Source organism: Hyperolius riggenbachi, chromosome 5 (assembly GCF_040937935.1).
Source record: "Hyperolius riggenbachi isolate aHypRig1 chromosome 5, aHypRig1.pri, whole genome shotgun sequence".
Classification (NCBI taxonomy): Eukaryota; Metazoa; Chordata; class Amphibia; order Anura; family Hyperoliidae; genus Hyperolius; species Hyperolius riggenbachi.
Genome location: NC_090650.1, coordinates 89,785,961 through 89,794,238, shown reverse-complemented (window position 1 = coordinate 89,794,238; position 8,278 = coordinate 89,785,961).

The window sequence follows — 8,278 nt, the reverse complement described above, 5'->3', positions numbered from 1 at the left end:
GCCAAGGTGGAATCTGATTGGTCCATTTTCAAGGTGCATAGATTTGCATTAGAAATTATTTTAATCTTTACTGTGAACCACTGTATTCACTACCCATCTGATAATAAAAGTGTCTTTGCAAGGTACAGTGCCTCATCCACTGTATGCTATATATCAAAACATATGTTATGTGCAGTGCTGCTCATCAGGATTCCGGATATACGGGTAACCCAGATATCCGAAAATGTTTCAGCTATCTGACCGGATTCGGATTCTGGAAACCTAGGCCCAAATCCATATAGCAAACCGCAGGTATTTGGTCGCATACCCAGATATCCGTGGATACTGGTCGGATATCCGAATCTGGGTACTGTAACCATGTAGATGACGTCCATGACGTCATTGAGCCAATCAGAGAGCTCCCAGCCTAAGCCCACGCAACCAATCACAGAGGGGAACCTTGGCCAGTCCCTCCTGTATATAAGGAGGGGGCCATGATGAGAATCTCGTCCTTGCTTTGTGACTGCCACTGAGAGACAACTCCAGTGTGTTTGGCTAAGCAAGTGCATTATTTATTTATTTGTTGTATTCATAAAGCGCCAACATATTACGCAGCGCAGGACATTAGTTTAGGTTACAGACAATATTTAGAGGTGACATACAGCAATATGACAATACATGAATACAAGAAAGACCAGATCATGCAGCACAGTATGAGTACAAGGTAATGCTTAGTCAGTCACTGGAGGGGAGCATGGAGTTTAGGCAAGTTAAGTTCACTCAGATGCATAGCATGGGTTCCCAGTAATGGAGGTGCATGATCAGGTAGGACACAAAAGGAGGAGGACCCTGCCCAAAGGCTTACATTCTAGAGGGAGAGGTAAGGACACGAAAGGCAGGGGACCAGAGTTCAGCTGTGGGTTTAAAGCACTTGTGAGGGGTAGTAGGCCAGAGTGAAAAGGTAAGTTTTAAAACCCAGTGTTTTTACACATAAACACCTTCCCTACACTACTGTTATATTGTGTTGTAGTTAGCTAATCTGTGTAATTTGTTAGTGTCAGTCAGTCAGACTTTGAGCTGCAGCAGCTTCCTGCTAGTTAGGTCCTGTGTCTGTGTCTTTGTGTGCTGTGCACAGTCCAGGCCTCCTGCTGCTGGCTGGCCTGCTATTAGCCTTAGCTAGCTAGTAGTTACAGTATAGGTAGGTAGGATTACTGTGTTAGGCCTGGTGCACACCAAAAAACGCTAGCAGATCCGCAAAATGCTAGCAGATTTTAAAACGCTTATTCTTATTTTTGTGTAGCGTTTCAGCTAGCGTTTTGCGGTTTTGTGTAGCGGTTTTGGTGTAGTAGATTTCATATATTGTTACAGTAAAGCTGTTACTGAACAGCTTCTGTAACAAAAACGCCAGCAAAACCGCTCTGAACAGGCGTTTTTCAGAGCGGTTTGCGTTTTTTCCTATACTTAACATTGAGGCAGAAACGCATCCGCAATCCAAAAAATGCCTCACCCCGGGAGTATGCGTTTCTGCAAAATGCCTCCCGCTCTGGTGTGCACCAGCCCATTGAGATACATTGACCAAGCGTATCCGCAGCCGCAAGCGGCTGCAGAGACGCTGAAAAAGCCGCTCGGTGTGCACCAGCCCTCATTGTGTAGTTACTGGCTGCAGTGCTATAGTTGTTAGAGAGTCAGAGTAGTACTGTGTTAGCTACTACAGATTATTGCAGTGCTGCTGTGCTGCTGACTGAGCAGTGTCAGTTCTACTCTGCTGTCTGTCACTCCATGCTGATTCAGAGTCCAAGCCCGCTATATTAATAAAGTACAAGTACCCCACATCTTGGTGACAGCACATATCACTTGTACTATGTTTGGCACTGGCAACCGGGGGAGGGTCAGCAAGGCCATGAGGAGAGGAAGAAACATCGCGGCCTCCGTCAGCAGTTCTGCCGCATCAGTCTCCATTCTGCCGCTACCCACTGGCCATCCAGCTGTTAGGGGGAGTCACGCTACAGAGGAGGTGCCTGCAGCAGCATCCGGCTATCAAAGCCAGAACCAGCACCTGACCCGGATGATGGCCGACTACATAGGGTCCTACAGCAGGCTTGACACCGACACCCCTGTGGACCCCTTGGATTACTGGGTCAAGCACCTGGATAACTGGAGCAAGCTGGCGCAGTACGCCCTGGAAGTGCTGTCCTGCCCGCCTTCCAGCGTGCTGTCAGAAAGGTTCTTCAGTGCGGCCGGTGGCGTGGTCACCGAAAAACGCTCTTGTCTGTCCACCCAGTCTGTGGACAGACTGACTTTTTTGAAAATGAACCAGGCTTGGGCGGTTGGTGAGTTCTTTCCTGGCTCCTGTTGTTGGCAAGAGGGGGAAATGAAGTGGCTGAGTAGAAATCACTATGCCTGCCTCACCACCCTTTACCACCACCTGGTTCAAATTTTTTTTACAGCCGTGGTACTACCAACACTAGGTGCCATGGTTATTATCTGAACACAATTGCTGTGTAATTTTTTTAGAGGTGTCTGTGCTGTCCAAGTTGTGGGGAGGCCCCAACTGCGGCAGTACGACCGCTTCCTGGAACCTCTCCTATTTAATGTTTAACATGTGCCGTGGTACAACCACTAGGTGCCATAGCGATTATCTAAACACAATTGCTGTGTCATTTTTTGGGAGGTGTCTGTGCTGTCCAAGTTGGGGGGAGGCCCCAACTGCAGCAGTACAACTGCTTCCTGGAACCTAGTCCTGATGTTAATTGACAGCCATTTTTTTGGGGGGGGGAGGGGAGATTTTTAAGTCCCCACATCATCGATTAGTGTTCCCCTTTAAAAAATAATGAGCTATATGACTCATTTACCCTAAAAAACGTTTAGAAGCTATTTAAAGGTCACTTCCGGTTTTCTATCCAGATATCCGAATCCGGCGGATACTGAGGTCGGATATCCGATTCGGATTGGAAAATTTTGAGCTCGGATATCCGACCCGGATCGGATATTGGGGTATCGGGATCCGAATCGGATCCGGATTTTGAAAAGGGGTATCCGAGCAGCACTAGTTATGTGATTTATTTTCTTTAAATACACTAAATTATCCTTTTAATGATGAAGTCGTGTTTGTACAACTTCACCATATCCAATGGCATAGCAATTCGGGATTCAGAGGTTGCAACCTCACCTGGGCCCTTGGACTAGAGGGGCCCTCTAGGAGCCCTCTCTTAACCACATTATTAGCTCTTCAATGGTGCTATTCTGGTAATGATCACTTCTATATATGTGGACCTATGTCTTTTTTCAACCTAAATAACTACCGTATATACTCGCATATAAGCCAACCCCCCAACTTTTCCATGAAAAACCAGGGAAAAATGATTGACCCCCATATAAGCCGGGGGTAGGAAATGCTGGCCGCGTGATCCCCCCAGTGTGTCCCAGTATAGCTAGTATAGTGCCCAGTAGGCATGGTCGGAAAATTCAGCGGAATTATTAATTCCGTGATTCCGGTCGGAATTAATAATTCCGATTTTGTTAGTCGGAACAGAATTTCTATATATCTCAAACGGAATTCCGCGGAAATGTTATAATTCCGACGGAATTTTCCGGAATAACATAAAAAATCTCTCTCTCTCTCACTCTCTCACTCTCTCTCTCTCACTCTCGCTAACTCTCTCTCACTCTCTCACTCTCTCTCTCTCATTCTCACTCTCTCTCACTCTCACTCTCTCACTCTCTCACTCTCTCTCACTCTCTCTCACTCTCACTCTCTCTCACTCTCACTCACTCTCTCTCACACTCTCTCAATCTCTCTCTCTCTCTCACTCTCACACTCTCACTCCTCCCCTCCTCCCCTCCCCTCCTCTCCTCCTCCCCTCCTCCCCTCCTCCCCTCCTCTCCTCCTCCCCTCCTCCTCTCCTCTCCTCCTCTCCTCCTCCCCTCCCCTCCTCCCCTCCTCCCCTCCTCCTCTCCTCCTCCCCTCCTCCCCTCCTCCTCCCCTCCTCCTTCCCTCCTCCCCTCCTCCCCCCTCCTCCCCTCCCCCTCCCCTCCTCCCCTACTCTCCTCCCCTCCTCCTCTCCTCCTCCCCTCCTCCCCTCCTCCCCTCCTCCTCCCCTCCTCCCCTCCTCTCCTCCCCTCCTCCCCTCCTCTCCTCCTCCCCTCCCCTCCTCCTCCCCTCCCTCTCCTCTCCTCCTCTCCTCCTCTCCTCCTCCCCTCCTCCCATCCTCTCCTCCTCCCCTCCTCCCCTCCTCTCTCCTCTCCTCCTCCCCTCCTCCCCTCCTCTCCTCCTCTCCTCCTCCCCTCCTCTCCTCCTCCCCTCCTCCTCCCCTCCTCCCCTCCTCTCCTCCTCCTCTCCTCCTCCCCTCCTCCCCTCCTCCCCCCCTCCTCCTCCTCCCCTCCTCCCCTCCAACAACACAAGCCGCAGCTAGTGCCCAAAAGGGAATGGTATCGGCAGTGTCCTTGGAGTGGGAAAATTTTCTGACACCCATGCAGCAGCACACAGAACAGCAAGCGTGCAGATCCACCTCCACCTGGAGAAGATGGTCAAGGACTACATGTCAGATGGCATAGCTGTGTTGAACAATCCATCTGCACCCTTCAACTATTGGGTATCGAAGCTAGACACCTGGCACAAACTGGCAATGTACGCAATAGAGGTGCCGGCTTGCCCGGCAGCCAGCGTTATGTCAGAACGCTGTTTCAGTGCTGCCGGAGGCATCGTCACAGATCGGCATATCCGCCTCTCCACAGAAAATGCAGACCGTCTGACTCAAATTAAAATGAATCAATCCTGGATTGGAAACGACTACGCAACACTCCCGGACCCCAACCAAGTAACATGAACAATGAACATCTGTGATGGGTTAGCGTTTCCGGTCCCTGTTTATTGAACCTCTCATCTGTATTACATTTATGACTGCATGGCGACAAAATGCAAATTGCTATCCGCATGCTTCTTGTCCTCATGCAAGGCCTGGGTTGTTGTGTCTCAAAGCGTGGCCTTCTCCTCCTGCGCCGCCCTCCTCCTGTTCCATCACGTGTGCTGCTGCTGGGTTAGCGTTACCGGTCCCTTTTCCTGGAACCTCTCATCTGTATTACATTTATGACTGCATGCCAACAAAATGCAAATTGCTATCCGCACACTTCTTGTCCTCATGCAAGGCCTGGGTTGTTGTGTCTCAAAGCGTGGCCTTCTCCTCCTGCGCCGCCCTCCTCCTGTTCCATCACGTGTGCTGCTGCTGGGTTAGCGTTACCAATCCCTTTTCCTGGAACCTCTTATCTGTATTACATTTATGACTGCATGCCGACAAAAAGCATGTTACCTGTGCAAAGAAAACAGACATTTCCCGCATTTAAAAGACAGTTTTCCCTTTGAAACTTTAAAATCGATTTTCTCAAAAACTATAAGCTCTTTTTGCTAAAAATTTTTTCCTCTTGTACCCACTCCCAAGGTGCACATACCCTGTAAATTTGGGGTATGTAGCATGTAAGGAGGCTTTACAAAGCACGAAAGTTCGGGTCCCCATTGACTTCCATTATGTTCGGAGTTCGGCTCGAACACCCGAACATCGCGGCCATGTTCGGCCCGAACCCGAACATCTAGATGTTCGCCCAACACTACACGTGACCCGTTCGGCCAATCACAGCGCTAGCCGAACGTTCGGGTAACGTTCGGCCATGCGCTCTTAGTTCGGCCATATGGCCGAACAGTTTGGCCGAACACCATCAGGTGTTCGGCCGAACTCGAACATCACCCGAACAGGGTGATGTTCTGCAGAACCCCGAACAAGTGGCGAATACTGTTCGTCCAACACTATTAGCTACACACTGACCATATCTATGTAGTAGAAGGATAAATTGAGTACATAGAGTTGAATTGAACCTTTAGTTAGTCCTAATATTACTTAGATTTGGTAAGATTGCTTTATAAAGATTGTATCAGTGCAGACAACTTTAGAGACAAGTCTTTTTGCTGTCTTTTTTGGCAGTGAGCCAAGGTCCCCCTTTACGTTTTATCTGATTTGTATATTTTAACTTGTCAACTTTTAGATTAGTTAAAGAGGAACTTAACCAAGGATTGAACTTCATTCCAATCAGTAGCTGATACCCCCTTTCTCATGAGAAAATCTATTCCTTTTCTCAAATAGTTCATCAGGGGGGTCCGTATGGCTGATATTGTGGTGAAACCCCTCCCACAGTGTGATGTCATGACCAAGCTCTTGACAGTTTGCTGTCTGAGAATCTCATTGCATTGTGGGAAATTACAGCTTTTTACAACTGCCAAGTAGGCAATATCTCCCTCTGTGGGTAAAACTCTCAGTAACGAACATTCCGTACAGATCTCTTAGCAGAACTAAAGTTATCACCACCTGTGAGACATTTCAGAAGGTAAATCATAAAATATTTTACAATGGGCAAACACTGACTAAATAATCTATAAATGAATATTGTAAACAATAAGCCATTCATTAATTATGTTATTTTCACTACAATTCCTCTTTAATAAAAAAAAAAGACTGAAGAAAAAACATATCCCACGTCTTTGTGAATCTTCTGCTTTGTAAAACACATTCTTATGCTGTGGATACAAAATGACATCCAACCAGAGTTGGAAAAACTGTTGTAAGATTTACTGCCTTTCCTCTCTTGTTTTCGTTAAAAAAAAAAATTGTTCTTCAGCCAAGTTTAATTTAAATAGTTGTGGAAAGCCGTGGGTTTGTGAAGAATAGCAGAGAGAATATAAAGTACTCAGAGTACGGTAGCAAATCATTCTGCATTGCTTGAAGAAATAAGCTATAATTTTATGGCTTTCCCTCACAGCGCTTCATAGTATAAAAAGCATATAAAATCGCCACTCGAAAGCCATTTGACAAGTTACCATGAGAAAATCGGAGCGAGAGATTAGCCGTGTGCGCACATTGCATGTTCACACCTGATTCATTAGCAGAAAATGACGGTGCGAGATTGCCTTTCATCTGCCCAAGAAAAATGAAGTGTGTATTTAGTGAAATATGGCCCTCATATCATCCATGTCCAAATCTGCAGCCGTTAAATCACTCCAGATTCCCGGCGCTGAGCGCTTTTAAACAAGATAAAATGCAAGCGGAAGATATTCGGGAGATGAAAAGAACAATGGCCACTGCAAACAAGGCAATATCAGGGCTCTTTATTATAGCTTGGAAAAGTGCCAAGAAGATTATATTGTTGAAAAAAAAAACCGCATTTAAAGTGAAATGACTTCAGTGTTATGTTTTTTTTTTACTTTTTATTTCCTTTGGCCTTTTTCCCACAGTCTCATTCCAGCGGACGTTGGGAAGACAAGCCAGCGTACATTCCTTGAGTTAATGCACACACTGGAGAATTGGTACTATGCCCTTAAATATATCAATTTATACTCATGTAAAATAACTGGGTTTCCATACTGATTCCCTAAAAGCTACATAGAAACAGTAGAGATGTCAGTGATATATAAGTACATAATAATAGGTAATTAATAATAATAATAATACTTACTATTAGGGCTCGTTTCCACCATAGCGAATCCGCATGCGGCGACGAGATGCGGATTCGCTTGGTACATTGAAGTGGCCGGGGCTGTTTCCACATGTGCGGCGTGCGGGAGCGATTTGGCGGCGGGCCAAATCTGCACGACGGGACCCACAGAATTCGCCTGCGTCGGGAATCCGTGCGAATCGCCGCTAATGTATTTAATAGTAAAAATGCATGCGTTTTTTACAAGCGTTTTTACCCGCGATTCGCGTGCGATTTCGCACCTTTTTCAATGTTGTTTTGCCCTGGCAGTTTCATGGTTAATTTCGCATGGCACCCTGCCATGCGAAATCGCACGTGAAATCGCGGGTAAAAACGCATGCGGAAACGTATCCGCATGCGTTTTTACAAGCGTCGGAATGCCGGCGAAATCGCGTCGCAACAGTGGAAACGAGCCCTTACTACTACTACTACTTATAATATATTTTTATCTATCCTATGTATATGCCTATTTGGTATTTAGCTATCTGTTAATCTCTCTTTGTAGACAGAGAGAGGGTTTCATATAACCTTGTACTAATATACACATTATATACAAGGATTGGACAAGGAAAACTATTGTCCTTCCACTATATGGTAAGACAGTGCGGTTCAGTCCCTTATGATCTTGGCACGGTGCCTGGAGGACTATAATAATACAATTTCCCATCTCAGTACATAAGTATCATTAGTTTTGAGTAAGGAAGGGTAGGAATGTCATGGCAGGTTAGTGCAAAGGTGGCCACTAATGATCCAATCTTTTTCATCCAATCTTACCATTTCTCTG